The sequence below is a fragment of the Pelophylax lessonae genome (assembly GCF_965119305.1).
Source record: "Pelophylax lessonae genome assembly, chromosome: 10".
In the NCBI taxonomy this organism is placed as follows: Eukaryota; Metazoa; Chordata; class Amphibia; order Anura; family Ranidae; genus Pelophylax; species Pelophylax lessonae.
In genome coordinates, this window is record NC_138777.1 from 151197798 (window position 1) to 151222402 (window position 24605).

Genomic DNA, 24605 nt, shown 5'->3' on the forward strand with positions numbered 1-24605 from the left:
TGTATGGCGGGGGGTAAATAGAAGATATACAGTGCGGAGTGTATGGCGGGGGGTAAATAGAAGATGTACAGTGCGGAGTGTATGGCGGGGGGTAAATAGAAGATGTACAGTGCGGAGTGTATGGCGGGGGGTAAATAGAAGATGTACAGTGCGGAGTGTATGGCGGGGGGTAAATAGAAGATGTACAGTGCGGAGTGTATGGCGGGGGGTAAATAGAAGATGTACAGTGCGGAGTGTATGGCGGGGGGTAAATAAAAGATGTACAGTGCGGAGTGAATGGCGGGGGGGGGTGTAAATAGAAGATGTACAGTGCGGAGTGTATGGCGGGGGGGTAAATAGAAGATGTACAGTGCGGAGTGTATGGCGGGGGGTAAATAGAAGATGTACAGTGCAGAGTGTATGGCGGGGGGTAAATAGAAGATGTACAGTGCGGAGTGTATGGCGGGGGGTAAATAAAAGATGTACAGTGCGTAGTGAATGGCGGGGGGGGTAAATAGAAGATGTACAGTGCGGAGTGTATGGCGGGGGGTAAATAGAAGATGTACAGTGCGGAGTGTATAATGGGGGGTAAATAGAAGATGTACAGTGCGGAGTGTATGGCGGGGGGTAAATGGAAGATGTATAGTGCGGAGTGTATGGCGGGGGGTAAATAGAATATGTACAGTGCGGAGTGAATGGCGGGGGGTAAATAGAAGATGTGAAGAGCGGAGTGTATGGTGGGGGGTAAATAGAAGATGTACAGTGCGGAGTGAATGGCGGGGGGTAAATAGAAGATGTACAGTGCGGTGTGTATGGCGGGGGGTAAATAGAAGATGTACAGGGTGGAGTGTATGGTGGGGGGTAAATAGAAGATGTACAGTGCGGAGTGTATGGCGGGGGTAAATAGAAGATGTACAGTGCGGAGTGTATGGGGGAGGGTAAATAGAAGATGTACAGTGCGGAGTGTATGGCGGGGGGGTAAATAGAAGATGTACAGTGCGGAGTGTATGGCGGGGGGGTAAATAGAAGATGTACAGTGCGGAGTGTATGGCGGGGGGGTAAATAGAAGATGTACAGTGCGGAGTGTATGGCGGGGGGGTAAATAGAATATGTACAGTGCGGAGTGTATGGCGGGGGGTAAATAGAAGATGTACAGTGCGGAGTGTATGGCGGGGGGAAAATAGAAGATGTACAGTGCGGAGTGTATGGCGGGGGGTAAATAGAAGATGTACAGTGCGGAGTGTATGGCGCGGGGTAAATAAAAGATGTACAGTGCGGAGTGAATGGCGGAGGGGGGGGGTAAATAGAAGATGTACAGTGCGGAGTGTATGGCGGGGGGTAAATAGAAGATGTACAGTGCCGGATGTATGGCGGGGGGTATATAGAAGATGTACAGTGCGGAGTGTATGGCGGGGGGTAAATAGAAGAAGTACAGTGTGGAGTGAATGGCGGGGGGTAAATAGAAGATGTACAGTGCGGAGTGTATGGCGGGGGGTAAATAGAAGATGTACAGTGCGGAGTGTATGGCGGGGGGTAAATAGAAGATGTACAGTGCGTTGTGTATGGCGGGGGGTAAATAGAAGACGTACAGTGCGGAGTGTTAGGCGGGGGGTAAATAGAATATGTACAGTGCGGAGTGTATGGCGGGGGGTAAATAGAAGATGTACAGTGCGGAGTGTATGGCCGGGGGTAAATAGAAGATGTACAGTGCGGAGTGTATGGCGGGGGGTAAATAGAAGATGTACAGTGCGGAGTGAATGGCGGGAGGTAAATAGAAGATGTACAGTGCGGAGTGAATGGCGGGGGGGTAAATAGAAGATGTACAGTGGGGAGTGAACGGCGGGGGGTAAATAGAAGATGTACAGTGCGGAGTGAATGGCGGGGGGGGGGGGGTAAATAGAAGATGTACAGTGCAGAGTGTATGGCGGGGGGGTAAATAGAATATGTACAGTGCGGAGTGTATGGCGGGGGGTAAATAGAAGATGTACAGTGCGGAGTGTATGGCGGGGGTAAATAGAAGATGTACAGTGCGGTGTGTATGGCGGGGGGTAAATAGAAGATGTACAGTGCGGAGTGTATGGCGGGGGGTAAATAGAAGATGTACAGTGCGGTGTGTATGGCGGGGGGTAAATAGAAGATGTACAGTGCGGAGTGTATGGCGGGGGGTAAATAGAATATGTACAGTGCAGAGTGTATGGCGGGGGGTAAATAGAAGATGTACAGTGCGCAGTGTATGGCGGAAGGTAAATAGAAGATGTACAGTGCGGAGTGTATGGCGGGAGGTAAATAGAAGATGTATGGCGGGGGGTAAATAGAAGATGTACAGTGCGGAGTGTATGGTGGGGGTAAATAGAAGATGTACAGTGCGGAGTGTATGGAGGGGGTAAATAGAAGATGTATAGTGCGGAGTGTATGGCGGGGGTAAATCGAAGATGTACAGTGCGGAGTGTATGGCGGGGGGTAAATAGAAGATGTACAGTGCGGAGTGTATGGCGGGGGGTAAATAGAAGATATACAGTGCGGAGTGTATGGCGGGGGGTAAATAGAAGATGTACAGTGCGGAGTGTATGGCGGGGGGTAAATAGAAGATGTACAGTGCGGAGTGTATGGCGGGGGGTAAATAGAAGATGTACAGTGCGGAGTGTATGGCGGGGGGTAAATAGAAGATATACAGTGCGGAGTGTATGGCGGGGGGTAAATAGAAGATGTACAGTGCAGAGTGTATGGGGGGGGGGTAAATAGAACATGTACAGTGCGGAGTGTATGGCGGGGGGTAAATAGAAGATGTACAGTGCGGAGTGTATGGCGGGAGGTAAATAGAAGATGTATGGCGGGGGGTAAATAGAAGATGTACAGTGCGGAGTGTATGGTGGGGGTAAATAGAAGATGTACAGTGCGGAGTGTATGGGGGGGGTAAATAGAAGATGTATAGTGCGGAGTGTATGGCGGGGGTAAATCGAAGATGTACAGTGCGAAGTGTATGGCGGGGGGTAAATAGAAGATGTACAGTGCGGAGTGTATGGCGGGGGGTAAATAGAAGATGTACAGTGCGGAGTGTATGGCGGGGGGTAAATAGAAGATGTACAGTGCGGAGTGTATGGCGGGGGGTAAATAGAAGATTTACAGTGCAGAGTGTATGGCGGGGGGTAAATAGAACATGTACAGTGCGGAGTGTATGGCGGGGGGTAAATAGAAGATGTACAGTGCGGAGTGTATGGCGGGAGGTAAATAGAAGATGTATGGCGGGGGGTAAATAGAAGATGTACAGTGCGGAGTGTATGGTGGGGGTAAATAGAAGATGTACAGTGCGGAGTGTATGGGGGGGGTAAATAGAAGATGTATAGTGCGGAGTATATGGCGGGGGTAAATAGAAGATGTACAGTGCGGAGTGTATGGGGGGGGTAAATAGAAGATGTATAGTGCGGAGTGTATGGCGGGGGGTAAATAGAAGATGTACAGTGCCGGATGTATGGCGGGGGGTAAATAGAAGATGTACAGTGCGGAGTGTATGGCGGGGGGTAAATAGAAGATGTACAGTGCCGGATGTATGGCGGGGGGTAAATAGAAGATGTACAGTGCGGAGTGTATGGCGGGGGGTAAATAGAAGATGTACAGTGCGGAGTGTATGGCGGGGGGTAAATAGAAGATGTACAGTGCCGGATGTATGGCGGGGGGTAAATAGAAGATGTACAGTGCGGAGTGTATGGTGGGGGTAAATAGAAGATGTACAGTGCGGAGTGTATGGGGGGGGTAAATAGAAGATGTATAGTGCGGAGTGTATGGCGGGGGTAAATCGAAGATGTACAGTGCGGAGTGTATGGCGGGGGGTAAATAGAAGATGTACAGTGCGGAGTGTATGGCGGGGGGTAAATAGAAGATATACAGTGCGGAGTGTATGGCGGGGGGTAAATAGAAGATGTACAGTGCGGAGTGTATGGCGGGGGGTAAATAGAAGATGTACAGTGCGGAGTGTATGGCGGGGGGTAAATAGAAGATGTACAGTGCGGAGTGTATGGCGGGGGGTAAATAGAAGATGTACAGTGCGGAGTGTATGGCGGGGGGTAAATAGAAGATGTACAGTGCGGAGTGTATGGCGGGGGGTAAATAAAAGATGTACAGTGCGGAGTGAATGGCGGGGGGGGGTGTAAATAGAAGATGTACAGTGCGGAGTGTATGGCGGGGGGGTAAATAGAAGATGTACAGTGCGGAGTGTATGGCGGGGGGTAAATAGAAGATGTACAGTGCAGAGTGTATGGCGGGGGGTAAATAGAAGATGTACAGTGCGGAGTGTATGGCGGGGGGTAAATAAAAGATGTACAGTGCGTAGTGAATGGCGGGGGGGGTAAATAGAAGATGTACAGTGCGGAGTGTATGGCGGGGGGTAAATAGAAGATGTACAGTGCGGAGTGTATAATGGGGGGTAAATAGAAGATGTACAGTGCGGAGTGTATGGCGGGGGGTAAATGGAAGATGTATAGTGCGGAGTGTATGGCGGGGGGTAAATAGAATATGTACAGTGCGGAGTGAATGGCGGGGGGTAAATAGAAGATGTGAAGAGCGGAGTGTATGGTGGGGGGTAAATAGAAGATGTACAGTGCGGAGTGAATGGCGGGGGGTAAATAGAAGATGTACAGTGCGGTGTGTATGGCGGGGGGTAAATAGAAGATGTACAGGGTGGAGTGTATGGTGGGGGGTAAATAGAAGATGTACAGTGCGGAGTGTATGGCGGGGGTAAATAGAAGATGTACAGTGCGGAGTGTATGGGGGAGGGTAAATAGAAGATGTACAGTGCGGAGTGTATGGCGGGGGGGTAAATAGAAGATGTACAGTGCGGAGTGTATGGCGGGGGGGTAAATAGAAGATGTACAGTGCGGAGTGTATGGCGGGGGGGTAAATAGAAGATGTACAGTGCGGAGTGTATGGCGGGGGGGTAAATAGAATATGTACAGTGCGGAGTGTATGGCGGGGGGTAAATAGAAGATGTACAGTGCGGAGTGTATGGCGGGGGGAAAATAGAAGATGTACAGTGCGGAGTGTATGGCGGGGGGTAAATAGAAGATGTACAGTGCGGAGTGTATGGCGCGGGGTAAATAAAAGATGTACAGTGCGGAGTGAATGGCGGAGGGGGGGGGGTAAATAGAAGATGTACAGTGCGGAGTGTATGGCGGGGGGTAAATAGAAGATGTACAGTGCCGGATGTATGGCGGGGGGTATATAGAAGATGTACAGTGCGGAGTGTATGGCGGGGGGTAAATAGAAGAAGTACAGTGTGGAGTGAATGGCGGGGGGTAAATAGAAGATGTACAGTGCGGAGTGTATGGCGGGGGGTAAATAGAAGATGTACAGTGCGGAGTGTATGGCGGGGGGTAAATAGAAGATGTACAGTGCGTTGTGTATGGCGGGGGGTAAATAGAAGACGTACAGTGCGGAGTGTTAGGCGGGGGGTAAATAGAATATGTACAGTGCGGAGTGTATGGCGGGGGGTAAATAGAAGATGTACAGTGCGGAGTGTATGGCCGGGGGTAAATAGAAGATGTACAGTGCGGAGTGTATGGCGGGGGGTAAATAGAAGATGTACAGTGCGGAGTGAATGGCGGGAGGTAAATAGAAGATGTACAGTGCGGAGTGAATGGCGGGGGGGTAAATAGAAGATGTACAGTGGGGAGTGAACGGCGGGGGGTAAATAGAAGATGTACAGTGCGGAGTGAATGGCGGGGGGGGGGGGGTAAATAGAAGATGTACAGTGCAGAGTGTATGGCGGGGGGGTAAATAGAATATGTACAGTGCGGAGTGTATGGCGGGGGGTAAATAGAAGATGTACAGTGCGGAGTGTATGGCGGGGGTAAATAGAAGATGTACAGTGCGGTGTGTATGGCGGGGGGTAAATAGAAGATGTACAGTGCGGAGTGTATGGCGGGGGGTAAATAGAAGATGTACAGTGCGGTGTGTATGGCGGGGGGTAAATAGAAGATGTACAGTGCGGAGTGTATGGCGGGGGGTAAATAGAATATGTACAGTGCAGAGTGTATGGCGGGGGGTAAATAGAAGATGTACAGTGCGCAGTGTATGGCGGAAGGTAAATAGAAGATGTACAGTGCGGAGTGTATGGCGGGAGGTAAATAGAAGATGTATGGCGGGGGGTAAATAGAAGATGTACAGTGCGGAGTGTATGGTGGGGGTAAATAGAAGATGTACAGTGCGGAGTGTATGGAGGGGGTAAATAGAAGATGTATAGTGCGGAGTGTATGGCGGGGGTAAATCGAAGATGTACAGTGCGGAGTGTATGGCGGGGGGTAAATAGAAGATGTACAGTGCGGAGTGTATGGCGGGGGGTAAATAGAAGATATACAGTGCGGAGTGTATGGCGGGGGGTAAATAGAAGATGTACAGTGCGGAGTGTATGGCGGGGGGTAAATAGAAGATGTACAGTGCGGAGTGTATGGCGGGGGGTAAATAGAAGATGTACAGTGCGGAGTGTATGGCGGGGGGTAAATAGAAGATATACAGTGCGGAGTGTATGGCGGGGGGTAAATAGAAGATGTACAGTGCAGAGTGTATGGGGGGGGGGTAAATAGAACATGTACAGTGCGGAGTGTATGGCGGGGGGTAAATAGAAGATGTACAGTGCGGAGTGTATGGCGGGAGGTAAATAGAAGATGTATGGCGGGGGGTAAATAGAAGATGTACAGTGCGGAGTGTATGGTGGGGGTAAATAGAAGATGTACAGTGCGGAGTGTATGGGGGGGGTAAATAGAAGATGTATAGTGCGGAGTGTATGGCGGGGGTAAATCGAAGATGTACAGTGCGAAGTGTATGGCGGGGGGTAAATAGAAGATGTACAGTGCGGAGTGTATGGCGGGGGGTAAATAGAAGATGTACAGTGCGGAGTGTATGGCGGGGGGTAAATAGAAGATGTACAGTGCGGAGTGTATGGCGGGGGGTAAATAGAAGATTTACAGTGCAGAGTGTATGGCGGGGGGTAAATAGAACATGTACAGTGCGGAGTGTATGGCGGGGGGTAAATAGAAGATGTACAGTGCGGAGTGTATGGCGGGAGGTAAATAGAAGATGTATGGCGGGGGGTAAATAGAAGATGTACAGTGCGGAGTGTATGGTGGGGGTAAATAGAAGATGTACAGTGCGGAGTGTATGGGGGGGGTAAATAGAAGATGTATAGTGCGGAGTATATGGCGGGGGTAAATAGAAGATGTACAGTGCGGAGTGTATGGGGGGGGTAAATAGAAGATGTATAGTGCGGAGTGTATGGTGGGGGTAAATAGAAGATGTACAGTGCGGAGTGTATGGGGGGGGTAAATAGAAGATGTATAGTGCGGAGTGTATGGCGGGGGGTAAATAGAAGATGTACAGTGCGGAGTGTATGGCGGGGGGTAAATAGAAGATGTACAGTGCGGAGTGTATGGCGGGGGGTAAATAGAAGATGTACAGTGCGGAGTGTATGGCGGGGGGTAAATAGAAGATGTACAGTGCGGAGTGTATGGCGGGGGGTAAATAGAAGATGTACAGTGCAGAGTGTATGGCGGTGGGTAAATAGAACATGTACAGTGCGGAGTGTATGGCGGGGGGTAAATAGAAGATGTACAGTGCGGAGTGTATGGCGGGAGGTAAATAGAAGATGTATGGCGGGGGGTAAATAGAAGATGTACAGTGCGGAGTGTATGGTGGGGGTAAATAGAAGATGTAAAGTGCGGAGTGTATGGGGGGGGTAAATAGAAGATGTAAAGTGCGGAGTGTATGGCGGGGGTAAATCGAAGATGTACAGTGCGGAGTGTATGGCGGGGGGTAAATAGAAGATGTACAGTGCGGAGTGTATGGCGGGGGGTAAATAGAAGATGTACAGTGCGGAGTGTATGGCGGGGGGTAAATAGAAGATGTACAGTGCGGAGTGTATGGCGGGGGGTAAATAGAAGATGTACAGTGCGGAGTGTATGGCGGGGGGTAAATAAAAGATGTACAGTGCGGAGTGAATGGCGGGGGGGGGTGTAAATAGAAGATGTACAGTGCGGAGTGTATGGCGGGGGGGGGTAAATAGAAGATGTACAGTGCGGAGTGTATGGCGGGGGGTAAATAGAAGATGTACAGTGCAGAGTGTATGGCGGGGGGTAAATAGAAGATGTACAGTGCGGAGTGAATGGCGGGGGGGGGGGGGTAAATAGAAGATGTACAGTGCGGAGTGTATGGCGGGGGGTAAATAGAAGATGTACAGTGCGGAGTGTATAGTGGGGGGTAAATAGAAGATGTACAGTGCGGAGTGTATGGCGGGGGGTAAATGGAAGATGTATAGTGCGGAGTGAATGGCAAGGGGGGGGTAAATAGAAGATGTACAGTGCGGAGTGAATGGCGGGGGGTAAATAGAAGATGTACAGTGCGGAGTGAATGGCGGGGGGTAAATAGAAGATGTGAAGAGCGGAGTGTATGGTGGGGGGTAAATAGAAGATGTACAGTGCGGAGTGAATGGCGGGGGGTAAATAGAAGATGTACAGTGCGGTGTGTATGGCGGGGGGCAAATAGAAGATGTACAGGGCGGAGTGTATGGGGGGGGGGTAAATAGAAGATGTACAGTGCGGAGTGTATGGCGGGGGTAAATAGAAGATGTACAGTGCGGAGTGTATGGGGGAGGGTAAATAGAAGATGTACAGTGCGGAGTGTATGGCGGGGGGGTAAATAGAAGATGTACAGTGCGGAGTGTATGGCGGGGGGTAAATAGAAGATGTACAGTGCGGAGTGTATGGCGGGGTGGTAAATAGAATATGTACAGTGCGGAGTGTATGGCGGGGGGTAAATAGAAGATGTACAGTGCGGAGTGTATGGCGGGGGGTAAATAGAAGATGTACAGTGCGGAGTGTATGGTGGGGGTAAATAGAAGATGTACAGTGCGGAGTGTATGGGGGGGGTAAATAGAAGATGTATAGTGCGGAGTATATGGCGGGGGTAAATAGAAGATGTACAGTGCGGAGTGTATGGGGGGGGTAAATAGAAGATGTATAGTGCGGAGTGTATGGTGGGGGTAAATAGAAGATGTACAGTGCGGAGTGTATGGGGGGGGTAAATAGAAGATGTATAGTGCGGAGTGTATGGCGGGGGGTAAATAGAAGATGTACAGTGCGGAGTGTATGGCGGGGGGTAAATAGAAGATGTACAGTGCGGAGTGTATGGCGGGGGGTAAATAGAAGATGTACAGTGCGGAGTGTATGGCGGGGGGTAAATAGAAGATGTACAGTGCGGAGTGTATGGCGGGGGGTAAATAGAAGATGTACAGTGCAGAGTGTATGGCGGTGGGTAAATAGAACATGTACAGTGCGGAGTGTATGGCGGGGGGTAAATAGAAGATGTACAGTGCGGAGTGTATGGCGGGAGGTAAATAGAAGATGTATGGCGGGGGGTAAATAGAAGATGTACAGTGCGGAGTGTATGGTGGGGGTAAATAGAAGATGTAAAGTGCGGAGTGTATGGGGGGGGTAAATAGAAGATGTAAAGTGCGGAGTGTATGGCGGGGGTAAATCGAAGATGTACAGTGCGGAGTGTATGGCGGGGGGTAAATAGAAGATGTACAGTGCGGAGTGTATGGCGGGGGGTAAATAGAAGATGTACAGTGCGGAGTGTATGGCGGGGGGTAAATAGAAGATGTACAGTGCGGAGTGTATGGCGGGGGGTAAATAGAAGATGTACAGTGCGGAGTGTATGGCGGGGGGTAAATAAAAGATGTACAGTGCGGAGTGAATGGCGGGGGGGGGTGTAAATAGAAGATGTACAGTGCGGAGTGTATGGCGGGGGGGGGGTAAATAGAAGATGTACAGTGCGGAGTGTATGGCGGGGGGTAAATAGAAGATGTACAGTGCAGAGTGTATGGCGGGGGGTAAATAGAAGATGTACAGTGCGGAGTGAATGGCGGGGGGGGGGGGGTAAATAGAAGATGTACAGTGCGGAGTGTATGGCGGGGGGTAAATAGAAGATGTACAGTGCGGAGTGTATAGTGGGGGGTAAATAGAAGATGTACAGTGCGGAGTGTATGGCGGGGGGTAAATGGAAGATGTATAGTGCGGAGTGAATGGCAAGGGGGGGGTAAATAGAAGATGTACAGTGCGGAGTGAATGGCGGGGGGTAAATAGAAGATGTACAGTGCGGAGTGAATGGCGGGGGGTAAATAGAAGATGTGAAGAGCGGAGTGTATGGTGGGGGGTAAATAGAAGATGTACAGTGCGGAGTGAATGGCGGGGGGTAAATAGAAGATGTACAGTGCGGTGTGTATGGCGGGGGGCAAATAGAAGATGTACAGGGCGGAGTGTATGGGGGGGGGGTAAATAGAAGATGTACAGTGCGGAGTGTATGGCGGGGGTAAATAGAAGATGTACAGTGCGGAGTGTATGGGGGAGGGTAAATAGAAGATGTACAGTGCGGAGTGTATGGCGGGGGGGTAAATAGAAGATGTACAGTGCGGAGTGTATGGCGGGGGGTAAATAGAAGATGTACAGTGCGGAGTGTATGGCGGGGTGGTAAATAGAATATGTACAGTGCGGAGTGTATGGCGGGGGGTAAATAGAAGATGTACAGTGCGGAGTGTATGGCGGGGGGTAAATAGAAGATGTACAGTGCGGAGTGTATGGCGGGGGGTAAATAGAAGATGTACAGTGCGGAGTGAATGGCGGGGGGGGGGGTAAATAGAAGATGTACAGTGCGGAGTGTATGGCGGGGGGTAAATAGAAGATGTACAGTGCCGGATGTATGGCGGGGGGTAAATAGAAGATGTACAGTGCGGAGTGTATGGTGGGGGTAAATAGAAGATGTACAGTGCGGAGTGTATGGGGGGGGTAAATAGAAGATGTAAAGTGCGGAGTGTATGGCGGGGGTAAATCGAAGATGTACAGTGCGGAGTGTATGGCGGGGGGTAAATAGAAGATGTACAGTGCGGAGTGTATGGCGGGGGGTAAATAGAAGATGTACAGTGCGGAGTGTATGGCGGGGGGTAAATAGAAGATGTACAGTGCGGAGTGTATGGCGGGGGGTAAATAGAAGATGTACAGTGCGGAGTGTATGGCGGGGGGTAAATAAAAGATGTACAGTGCGGAGTGAATGGCGGGGGGGGGGTGTAAATAGAAGATGTACAGTGCGGAGTGTATGGCGGGGGGGGTAAATAGAAGATGTACAGTGCGGAGTGTATGGCGGGGGGTAAATAGAAGATGTACAGTGCAGAGTGTATGGCGGGGGGTAAATAGAAGATGTACAGTGCGGAGTGAATGGCGGGGGGGGGGGTAAATAGAAGATGTACAGTGCGGAGTGTATGGCGGGGGGTAAATAGAAGATGTACAGTGCGGAGTGTATAGTGGGGGGTAAATAGAAGATGTACAGTGCGGAGTGTATGGCGGGGGGTAAATGGAAGATGTATAGTGCGGAGTGAATGGCAAGGGGGGGGTAAATAGAAGATGTACAGTGCGGAGTGAATGGCGGGGGGTAAATAGAAGATGTACAGTGCGGAGTGAATGGCGGGGGGTAAATAGAAGATGTGAAGAGCGGAGTGTATGGTGGGGGGTAAATAGAAGATGTACAGTGCGGAGTGAATGGCGGGGGGTAAATAGAAGATGTACAGTGCGGTGTGTATGGCGGGGGGCAAATAGAAGATGTACAGGGCGGAGTGTATGGGGGGGGGGTAAATAGAAGATGTACAGTGCGGAGTGTATGGCGGGGGTAAATAGAAGATGTACAGTGCGGAGTGTATGGGGGAGGGTAAATAGAAGATGTACAGTGCGGAGTGTATGGCGGGGTGGTAAATAGAATATGTACAGTGCGGAGTGTATGGCGGGGGGTAAATAGAAGATGTACAGTGCGTAGTGTATGGCGGGGGGTAAATAGAAGATGTACAGTGCGGAGTGTATGGCGGGGGGTAAATAGAAGATGTACAGTGCGGAGTGTATGGCGGGGGGTAAATAGAAGATGTACAGTGCGGAGTGTATGGCGGGGTGGTAAATAGAATATGTACAGTGCGGAGTGTATGGCGGGGGGTAAATAGAAGATGTACAGTGCGGAGTGTATGGCGGGGGGTAAATAGAAGATGTACAGTGCGGAGTGTATGGCGGGGGGTAAATAGAAGATGTACAGTGCGGAGTGAATGGCGGGGGGGGGGGGTAAATAGAAGATGTACAGTGCGGAGTGTATGGCGGGGGGTAAATAGAAGATGTACAGTGCCGGATGTATGGCGGGGGGTAAATAGAAGATGTACAGTGCGGAGTGTATGGTGGGGGTAAATAGAAGATGTACAGTGCGGAGTGTATGGGGGGGGTAAATAGAAGATGTATAGTGCGGAGTGTATGGCGGGGGTAAATCGAAGATGTACAGTGCGGAGTGTATGGCGGGGGGTAAATAGAAGATGTACAGTGCGGAGTGTATGGCGGGGGGTAAATAGAAGATATACAGTGCGGAGTGTATGGCGGGGGGTAAATAGAAGATGTACAGTGCGGAGTGTATGGCGGGGGGTAAATAGAAGATGTACAGTGCGGAGTGTATGGCGGGGGGTAAATAGAAGATGTACAGTGCGGAGTGTATGGCGGGGGGTAAATAGAAGATGTACAGTGCGGAGTGTATGGCGGGGGGTAAATAGAAGATGTACAGTGCGGAGTGTATGGCGGGGGGTAAATAAAAGATGTACAGTGCGGAGTGAATGGCGGGGGGGGGGGTGTAAATAGAAGATGTACAGTGCGGAGTGTATGGCGGGGGGGGGTAAATAGAAGATGTACAGTGCGGAGTGTATGGCGGGGGGTAAATAGAAGATGTACAGTGCAGAGTGTATGGCGGGGGGTAAATAGAAGATGTACAGTGCGGAGTGTATGGCGGGGGGTAAATAAAAGATGTACAGTGCGTAGTGAATGGCGGGGGGGGTAAATAGAAGATGTACAGTGCGGAGTGTATAGTGGGGGGTAAATAGAAGATGTACAGTGCGGAGTGTATGGCGGGGGGTAAATGGAAGATGTATAGTGCGGAGTGAATGGCAAGGGGGGGGTAAATAGAAGATGTACAGTGCGGAGTGAATGGCGGGAGGTAAATAGAAGATGTACAGTGCGGAGTGAATGGCGGGGGGTAAATAGAAGATGTGAAGAGCGGAGTGTATGGTGGGGGGTAAATAGAAGATGTACAGTGCGGAGTGAATGGCGGGGGGTAAATAGAAGATGTACAGTGCGGTGTGTATGGCGGGGGGTAAATAGAAGATGTACAGGGCGGAGTGTATGGTGGGGGGTAAATAGAAGATGTACAGTGCGGAGTGTATGGCGGGGGTAAATAGAAGATGTACAGTGCGGAGTGTATGGGGGAGGGTAAATAGAAGATGTACAGTGCGGAGTGTATGGCGGGGGGGTAAATAGAAGATGTACAGTGCGGAGTGTATGGCGGGGGGGTAAATAGAAGATGTACAGTGCGGAGTGTATGGCGGGGGGGTAAATAGAATATGTACAGTGCGGAGTGTATGGCGGGGGGTAAATAGAAGATGTACAGTGCGGAGTGTATGGCGGGAGGTAAATAGAAGATGTACAGTGCGGAGTGTATGGCGGGGGGTAAATAGAAGATGTACAGTGCGGAGTGTATGGCGGGGGGTAAATAAAAGATGTACAGTGCGGAGTGAATGGCGGGGGGGGGGGTAAATAGAAGATGTACAGTGCGGAGTGTATGGCGGGGGGTAAATAGAAGATGTACAGTGCCGGATGTATGGCGGGGGGTAAATAGAAGATGTACAGTGCGGAGTGTATGGCGGGGGGTAAATAGAAGATGTACAGTGCCGGATGTATGGCGGGGGGTAAATAGAAGATGTACAGTGCGGAGTGTATGGTGGGGGTAAATAGAAGATGTACAGTGTGGAGTGTATGGGGGGGGTAAATAGAAGATGTATAGTGCGGAGTGTATGGCGGGGGTAAATCGAAGATGTACAGTGCGGAGTGTATGGCGGGGGGTAAATAGAAGATGTACAGTGCGGAGTGTATGGCGGGGGGTAAATAGAAGATATACAGTGCGGAGTGTATGGCGGGGGGTAAATAGAAGATGTACAGTGCGGAGTGTATGGCGGGGGGTAAATAGAAGATGTACAGTGCGGAGTGTATGGCGGGGGGTAAATAAAAGATGTACAGTGCGGAGTGTATGGCGGGGGGTAAATAAAAGATGTACAGTGCGGAGTGAATGGCGGGGGGGGGGGGTGTAAATAGAAGATGTACAGTGCGGTGTGTATGGCGGGGGGGTAAATAGAAGATGTACAGTGCGGAGTGTATGGCGGGGGGTAAATAGAAGATGTACAGTGCAGAGTGTATGGCGGGGGGTAAATAGAAGATGTACAGTGCGGAGTGTATGGCGGGGGGTAAATAAAAGATGTACAGTGCGTAGTGAATGGCGGGGGGGGGTAAATAGAAGATGTACAGTGCGGAGTGTATGGCGGGGGGTAAATAGAAGATGTACAGTGCGGAGTGTATAGTGGGGGGTAAATAGAAGATGTACAGTGCGGAGTGTATGGCGGGGGGTAAATGGAAGATGTATAGTGCGGAGTGTATGGCGGGGGGTAAATAGAATATGTACAGTGCGGAGTGAATGGCGGGGGGTAAATAGAAGATGTGAAGAGCGGAGTGTATGGTGGGGGGTAAATAGAAGATGTACAGTGCGGAGTGAATGGCGGGGGGTAAATAGAAGATGTACAGTGCGGTGTGTATGGCGGGGGGTAAATAGAAGATGTACAGGGTGGAGTGTATGGTGGGGGGTAAATAGAAGATGTACAGTGCGGAGTGTATGGCGGGGGTAAATAGAAGATGTACAGTGCGGAGTGTATGGGGGAGGGTAAATAGAAGATGTACAGTGCGGAGTGTATGGGGGAGGGTAAATAGAAGATGTACAGTGCGGAGTGTATGGGGGAGGGTAAATAGAAGATGTACAGTGCGGAGTGTATGGCGGGGGGTAAATAAAAGATGTACAGTGCGGAGTGAATGGCGGGGGGGGGTAAATAGAAGATGTACAGTGCGGAGTGTATGGCGGGGGGTAAATAGAAGATGTACAGTGCCGGATGTATGGCGGGGGGTAAATAGAAGATGTACAGTGCGGAGTGTATGGCGGGGGGTAAATAGAAGATGTACAGTGCGGAGTGTATGGTGGGGGGTAAATAGAAGATGTACAGTGCGGAGTGAATGGCGGGGGGTAAATAGAAGAAGTACAGTGTGGAGTGAATGGCGGGGGGTAAATAGAAGATGTACAGTGCGGAGTGTATGGCGGGGGGTAAATAGAAGATGTACAGTGCGGAGTGTATGGCGGGGGGTAAATAGAAGATGTACAGTGCGGTGTGTATGGCGGGGGGTAAATAGAAGACGTACAGTGCGGAGTGTTAGGCGGGGGGTAAATAGAATATGTACAGTGCGGAGTGTATGGCGGGGGGTAAATAGAAGATGTACAGTGCGGAGTGTATGGCGGGAGGTAAATAGAAGATGTACAGTGCGGAGTGTATGGCGGGGGGTAAATAGAAGATGTACAGTGCGGAGTGTATGGCCGGGGGTAAATAGAAGATGTACAGTGCGGAGTGTATGGCGGGGGGTAAATAGAAGATGTACAGTGGGGAGTGAACGGCGGGGGGTAAATAGAAGATGTACAGTGCGGAGTGAATGGCGGGGGGTAAATAGAAGATGTACAGTGCGGAGTGAACGGCGGGGGGTAAATAGAATATGTACAGTGCGGAGTGAATGGCGGGGGGGGGTAAATAGAAGATGTACAGTGCAGAGTGTATGGCGGGGGGGTAAATAGAATATGTACAGTGCGGAGTGTATGGCGGGGGGTAAATAGAAGATGTACAGTGCGGAGTGTATGGCGGGGGTAAATAGAAGATGTACAGTGCGGAGTGTATGGCGGGGGGTAAATAGAAGATGTACAGTGCGGTGTGTATGGCGGGGGGTAAATAGAATATGTACAGTGCGGAGTGAATGGCGGGAGGTAAATAGAAGATGTACAGTGCGGAGTGTATGGCGGGGGGTAAATAGAAGATGTACAGTGCGGAGTGAATGGCGGGAGGTAAATAGAAGATGTACAGTGCGGAGTGTATGGCGGGGGGGGGGGGTAAATAGAAGATGTACAGTGCGGAGTGAATGGCGGGGGGGGGGGTAAATAGAAGATGTACAGTGTGGAGTGAATGGCGGGGGGTAAATAGAAGTTGTTTAAACAAAATGTTTTTTTTTTTTTTTTGGGGGTGGGTGGGGGTGCAATGGACAGTTTCAGTAGAGCAGTGGACAGTGTTAGAATTGTAATATTTTATTTTTTATTATTTAACAATTCTATAATTTTATACTATATATTATGCTTTTAAATTTTTTTCTTTTTGGGGGGTGGGGGGCATTAGACATCATCAGTAGAGCAGTGGATGGTATCAGTAGTTTTTTATTTTTATTATATTATTTTTATATTTATTTACACTTTTAATTTTATTACAATTTGTTTTTAATAGTATTACATTCACAATGCTATGGGGGGGGGGGGGGCAAACATTGTCTGTAGGACAGTGGACAGTGTCAGTATATATATTTTTTTTTTATTTTTTTTTTTCTAATATGTTTTACAGTTTTATTTTTTTATATTTTTTTTTAAAAAAAATAATGTCATTTTGTTTTTCAAAGTGCCTTTGGGAGGGGTTCAGTGGATGGTCTCAGTAGGCACTGAACTGTGTCAGTAGAGCAGTTAATGGTGTCAGTAGTTTTCTTTATTTATTTTTTTTACAATTTTATTTTTTATTTACCAGTAGTTTATGTTGAAACACTTTTTTCACAGTGCTCCTGGGGGGCAGTGGATTATGTCGGTAGGGCAGTGAACAGCGTCAGTAGAGGAGTGAATGGTGTCAGTAGTTTTTTTTTTATCTCTATTTATTTATTTTTTTTTACACATGTATTTTTTTTTTACATCCCAATTATTATTTTTTTTGTCATAGCTATTGATCATGTCATTAGGGCAGTGGACATTAACAGTAGTTCTTTATTTATTTTTTTCCTTCAATTTAATTGTTTCAACATTTTTTTAAAGTTTAATTTTTTTTAGAATTTAATTATTTTTTTATTCTTATCATTTTAAAAAATGCTTTTTAGGAGGCCAGTGGATAATACCAGTAGGGAAATAGGCAATTTTAGTATAACAAAGGACAGTGTCAGAATGGTATTATTCTATTTTTAATATTTTTTTTTATAATTTTATTATTTTTTACTATTTATTATGTTTTTCACAAACATTTTGGGGGAGCAGTGCACATGGAGTAGTAGAAAAAAAATATATTTGTCAATAGTTTTAGATTTTTTATAATGAACTGTTTTAATTTGTATTATTACCTTTTATTTTTATTTATTTTCACATTGCTATTGGAGGTTTAGAACGTGACTGGTGTCATTAGGGCAGTAGACAGTGTTAGTAGAATTGTTGTTTTTATTTTTGTAGTTTCTAATATTTTTAAAAATTATATTTTTTTTAATTTCTTTTTTAAAATTTTCTTTTTACAGTGCCTCTGGGAGTGGTGCACTGGATATCCTTAGCCAGGCACATAGCATATTTAATTGTTTTATTTATAATACAAATGTATTTGTTTTACATTTCATTTTTTTTGTTAGGGATGTGGATCATGTCATTAGGGCAGTGGACATTGTTAATTGTTCTTTCATTTTATGTTATTTTTTCTATATTACCTTTTTTCTTACAATCTAATTTATTTTATAGTTACATTTTTTATTTGTTACATTTTTTAAAAATGCTTTTAGGGGCATTGGATGGTGCTAGTAAGGTAATCATCAGAGTCAGCAGAGTAATGGACAGTGTCAGAATTTTTTTTTATTTTAAATAATTGGTCAGTTGAACAATGCTTTTCTCAAAAGTTTTATATCTTTATTATTTTATTTTTTATATTTTTACAATCTTATTTATTTTATTATTTTTTTTACAATCTATTATTTTATATATATATTTTTAAATGTCAGGAAGGGGTTGGTGTCAGTTGGGCAATGGACAGTGTCAGTAGAAATTTGTTATTATTTTTTTTTTTTAATATTTTATAAAAAATATGTTGTTTGTTTTTATGATTTTTTTTTCCCACTGTGCCTTTGAGAGGGGCAGAGTGGATGGTCTCAGTAGAGCAGTGAGCAGTGATAGTAAACCAGTTAATTGTGTCAGTGTTTTTTTTTGTTTTTTGTTTTTTTCAATGTATTTTTCTCTATAAATGTATTTTTTTTTGTTTTACAATTTTATTTTTAATTATTTTTTTTTTTAAACAATCAAGTTTATTGAAAACATGTGGTACATTACAATGAAGAAAAAGCAAACTGTATCTGAGGGACACACATGTCAGTATAGTGCAGAAGTTATTGCAACATACAGCTTGGAAACGCTAACGATGATTAGAGATAGAGCATGCTATAAACAAATGTACAGCTTAATGACATAATATTTTTTTAATTATTTTAACCACCTCAATACTGGGCACTTAAACCCCCTTCCTTCCCAGACCAATTTTCAGCTTTTAGCGCTGTTGCATTTTGAATGACAATTGCGCGGTCATGCAACACTGTACCTAAACCAAATTTGTGTCATTTTTTCCCCACAAATAGAGCTTTCTTTTGGTGGTATTTGATCACCGCCAGGTTTTTTCTTTTTTGGTGCACAAATAAAAAAAGGCCGAAAAGTTTGAAAAAAAAAAAGTTTTTTGTTTAGGTTATAAAATTTTGTAAATAGATACGTTTTTTCCTGCACTGATGAGCACTGATGACGCCGCACTGACAGGCACTGATGAGGAGACACTGATGGGGTGGCACTGATATGCAGCACTGATATGCAGCACTGATTGGCACTGATATGTGGCACTGATAGATAGCACTGATATGCAGCATTGGTGGGCACTGATAGGCAGCGCTGATGGGCACTGATAGGCAGCACTGATGGGCACTGATCGGCGGCACTGATGGGCACTGATGGGCACTGATGGGCACTGATAGGCGGCACTGATGGGCACTGATGGGTGGCACTGATGGGCGGCACTGATCGGCACTGATGGGGGGCACTGATGGGCACTGATAGGCAGCACTGGTGGGCAATAATGGGCACTGGTGGGCGGCACTGATAGATGGCAATAACGGGCACTGGTGGGCAGCACTGATAGATGGCATTGGTGGGCAGCACTGATAGGGAGGCACCACTGGCAGGCTCTCTGAGCCCTGTTTGCCATCCCTGGTGGCCATGGTGGGCATCCCTGGTGGTCATGGGTGGGCATCCCTGGTGGCTCTAGTGGCATCCCCTCCCCCCAGGGCTGCACTGGTAATCAATCATCTGATTACCAGCACAGACCCCCCCTGTGATCAGTGAGTAATTAGAAATACTCACTGATCACCCCAGCTGCAGAATTGATCCTCTTCTCTTCTCCTCACTGACAGGATCTGTCAGGAGGAGAAGAGATCGAAGCCGTTACAATGGCTGTATTGACATTACATGACGGCTGTGATTGGTCACAGCCGTCATGTGATCAGGCCAATCACAGGGCCCTCCTGCCGAGGCTTGTTGCTCTGTGTCCTAGGGACACAGGCACATCGAGATCGCGCCGCTGCGCGTGCCCGCGGTGGCGCGATCTCTCTCCTTCTGAAGGACGTTCCGGAACGTCCATTCAGAAGGACGAGACTCCCACCCGGCCGTATATGTACTATGGCCCGGGTGGGAGGTGGTTAAAATGTGTATTTTTTATTTTTTTTCACAGTCTTTTTTTCATAATATTTTTTACAAGGCTATTTGGGGAGATTGGACAGTGTCAGTAGTTTTATTTTTTTTATTTTATTACTTTTTACATTTTTATTATTATTTTTTTTTTACATTGATTTATTGTATGAACAATAAAAAAAAAGAAAAACAGATTATGGTCTGCCACACCTTGCATTCTTAAAAAACCTCCATCCCTAATATGTCGAAAAAATGGGGGAAGAAGAAATGGGACTTTAAATGAGGCGTTTAAGTGATAAAATTGGGGAAATTTTATTGTATAATGGATAAATTAGTTATAATACATGTAAATATAAACAATTAACAATTGCAGAGTTTATGAAGAAACAACATAATATACAGTATACAATTTATATTGAAAAACATAAATACATAAAAATAGGATCACACAGGATCTCTGAGCATAATAATGTCAATATAAAAACTGTTTGTTTGTCAATTCATAGAAAAAAATAAAATAGGATAAAGTAACTGAGTTATTCGTAGGCTCGACGCGTTTCTTGGACCTCCGTCCATTCATCAGGAGCATTGGGTACAGGAAAAGTGTCTACAGAGGGGAAATAAATTTATGCATTGTTGCACCAGAACAGCAAAAGGATAAAAAGGGTACCTAAGAAAAAATGTACAAAAAACATTTACCTTAAATGTCTCAAAAAATCTATTTGGACACAAAGTGTAGCCCCAAATGGGAGAGAATAGTGAAGGCATCGCAGGCATGGTCTCCCCCGGGGCTGAGGTGCAGATAATACCAGGCGCACCGGGGATAAACACTGTCCGGGTAGTAGACGGAGCTCCTGAGTGATATACCTAATGGTGGCAGTGAGTGCTCCCTTGGACCAAGAAATTTTCTAAAATACATAAGAATACATAATAAGTATTGGATATGGTTCAGTTATTGATTCTATATACGGATACATCAACTGGTCCGAAAAGAGAGTGCTCACCAAGTGTAGAAAAAATTCCTGTAGGTGATATGAATGAGATAGAGAGGAAGAAAAAACATGAGGGAATTGAAATTAGAGTGTTAAAAAGATAGAGATGACCATCCAGGTCTTGCAAGTGATAGTGCAAGTGCATCAGTAAACCAAGTGAACTGAAACCAAGTGAAAAGGTGAAAAAAAGATAGAAAAGGGTAAAAAAAGGGTAAAAAAACATACCGTGAGTGAAAAAAGTACAGGGAAGGTAGTCCCCATATAACGTGGGATAAAAAACAGGAGAGCCGAATAGGTCCCGGGCGGGTGCCCCCGACGTGCAGGCAAGTCTGCACCAACGCCATGTATGCCGCCAAATATAGACGGAAATCCGCCCACCCACCTCCGGTAAGGAGCCGGAAGTGGGTGGGGTCAGACCGTCCGAGGCGTGGATGACAAGAAAATGGAAGCTGTCACGGGAGTGCGACATGGATATGTCGTCATATCCCGGGCAACTTAACATGACGCCGATGGGCAGTGGGAAACCCCACCCCCGGCATGGATGCAAATGCAGAGGCAGGACGGAGGGGGAGCCCCAACCGCCCATCGCAGCCCCGATATGGTAGACATCCTCAATGCAACACTAAAACTCTCTTGCGGGTCATGTAGGTGGTACCTACTAGATTAGGGGAGTACATATTGGCAAGATAAAACCTAGAAATTATAAAAATATTTTACAGTAGGGCATTGTTCAGGTGCAACATGGCCATTGACCTAAATTTAGGCATAAGGGAGTGGCAGAGCATGAGAACCGGGGTGTGTTATCCCACGTTATATGGGGACTACCTTCCCTGTACTTTTTTCACTCACGGTATGTTTTTTTACCCTTTTTTTACCCTTTTCTATCTTTTTTTCACCTTTTCACTTGGTTTCAGTTCACTTGGTTTACTGATGCACTTGCACTATCACTTGCAAGACCTGGATGGTCATCTCTATCTTTTTAACACTCTAATTTCAATTCCCTCATGTTTTTTCTTCCTCTCTATCTCATTCATATCACCTACAGGAATTTTTTCTACACTTGGTGAGCACTCTCTTTTCGGACCAGTTGATGTATCCGTATATAGAATCAATAACTGAACCATATCCAATACTTATTATGTATTCTTATGTATTTTAGAAAATTTCTTGGTCCAAGGGAGCACTCACTGCCACCATTAGGTATATCACTCAGGAGCTCCGTCTACTACCCGGACAGTGTTTATCCCCGGTGCGCCTGGTATTATCTGCACCTCAGCCCCGGGGGAGACCATGCCTGCGATGCCTTCACTATTCTCTCCCATTTGGGGCTACACTTTGTGTCCAAATAGATTTTTTGAGACATTTAAGGTAAATGTTTTTTGTACATTTTTTCTTAGGTACCCTTTTTATCCTTTTGCTGTTCTGGTGCAACAATGCATAAATTTATTTCCCCTCTGTAGACACTTTTCCTGTACCCAATGCTCCTGATGAATGGACGGAGGTCCAAGAAACGCGTCGAGCCTACGAATAACTCAGTTACTTTATCCTATTTTATTTTTTTCTATGAATTGACAAACAAACAGTTTTTATATTGACATTATTATGCTCAGAGATCCTGTGTGATCCTATTTTTATGTATTTATGTTTTTCAATATAAATTGTATACTGTATATTATGTTGTTTCTTCATAAACTCTGCAATTGTTAATTGTTTATATTTACATGTATTATAACTAATTTATCCATTATACAATAAAATTTCCCCAATTTTATCACTTAAACGCCTCATTTAAAGTCCCATTTCTTCTTCCCCCATTTTTTCGACATATTAGGGATGGAGGTTTTTTAAGAATGCAAGGTGTGGCAGACCATAATCTGTTTTTCTGTTTTGATATTGGGTGGATAACACACCCCGGTTCTCATGCTCTGCCACTCCCTTATGCCTAAATTTAGGTCAATGGCCATGTTGCACCTGAACAATGCCCTACTGTAAAATATTTTTATAATTTCTAGGTTTTATCTTGCCAATATGTACTCCCCTAATCTAGTAGGTACCACCTACATGACCCGCGAGAGAGTTTTAGTGTTGCATTGAGGATGTCTACCATATCGGGGCTGCGATGGGCGGTTGGGGCTCCCCCTCCGTCCTGCCTCTGCATTTGCATCCATGCCGGGGGTGGGGTTTCCCACTGCCCATCGGCGTCATGTTAAGTTGCCCGGGATATGACGACATATCCATGTCGCACTCCCGTGACAGCTTCCATTTTCTTGTCATCCACGCCTCGGACGGTCTGACCCCACCCACTTCCGGCTCCTTACCGGAGGTGGGTGGGCGGATTTCCGTCTATATTTGGCGGCATACATGGCGTTGGTGCAGACTTGCCTGCACGTCGGGGGCACCCGCCCGGGACCTATTCGGCTCTCCTGTTTTTTATCCCACGTTATATGGGGACTACCTTCCCTGTACTTTTTTCACTCACGGTATGTTTTTTTACCCTTTTTTTACCCTTTTCTATCTTTTTTTCACCTTTTCACTTGGTTTCAGTTCACTTGGTTTACTGATGCACTTGCACTATCACTTGCAAGACCTGGATGGTCATCTCTATCTTTTTAACACTCTAATTTCAATTCCCTCATGTTTTTTCTTCCTCTCTATCTCATTCATATCACCTACAGGAATTTTTTCTACACTTGGTGAGCACTCTCTTTTCGGACCAGTTGATGTATCCGTATATAGAATCAATAACTGAACCATATCCAATACTTATTATGTATTCTTATGTATTTTAGAAAATTTCTTGGTCCAAGGGAGCACTCACTGCCACCATTAGGTATATCACTCAGGAGCTCCGTCTACTACCCGGACAGTGTTTATCCCCGGTGCGCCTGGTATTATCTGCACCTCAGCCCCGGGGGAGACCATGCCTGCGATGCCTTCACTATTCTCTCCCATTTGGGGCTACACTTTGTGTCCAAATAGATTTTTTGAGACATTTAAGGTAAATGTTTTTTGTACATTTTTTCTTAGGTACCCTTTTTATCCTTTTGCTGTTCTGGTGCAACAATGCATAAATTTATTTCCCCTCTGTAGACACTTTTCCTGTACCCAATGCTCCTGATGAATGGACGGAGGTCCAAGAAACGCGTCGAGCCTACGAATAACTCAGTTACTTTATCCTATTTTATTTTTTTCTATGAATTGACAAACAAACAGTTTTTATATTGACATTATTATGCTCAGAGATCCTGTGTGATCCTATTTTTATGTATTTATGTTTTTCAATATAAATTGTATACTGTATATTATGTTGTTTCTTCATAAACTCTGCAATTGTTAATTGTTTATATTTACATGTATTATAACTAATTTATCCATTATACAATAAAATTTCCCCAATTTTATCACTTAAACGCCTCATTTAAAGTCCCATTTCTTCTTCCCCCATTTTTTCGATTGTATGAACAATGTCAGTATTTTTTTTTTCTAGCATTTTTGACAGTTTATCTTTTCAGTGCTTCTGGAAGGAAGTAGTGGACTGTGTCAGTAAGGCAGGTGACAGTGTCAGTAGAGCAATGGACAGTGTCAGCATATTTATTTATTTATTATTTCAGGTACTTATATAGCGCTGTCAATTTACACAGCGCTTTACATATACATTGCACATTCACATCAGTCCCTGCCCTCAAGGAGCTTACAATCTAAGGTCCCTAACTTACATTCGTACATACATAGTAGGGCCAATTTTTTTTTATACAGGATCCAATTAACCTACCAGCATGTCTTTGGAGTTTTACAGTTTTGTGTATTTTTTTTTAATTGTTTTATTTTTTGGAATTTGTTGTTTATTTTTTTTTTTTCACAATGCTTTTTTGGGGGAGGGTTAGGGCGGTGTATCAGTTCATTGGAGTAATGGACAGTGTTGGTATATATGTGTGTGTGTAT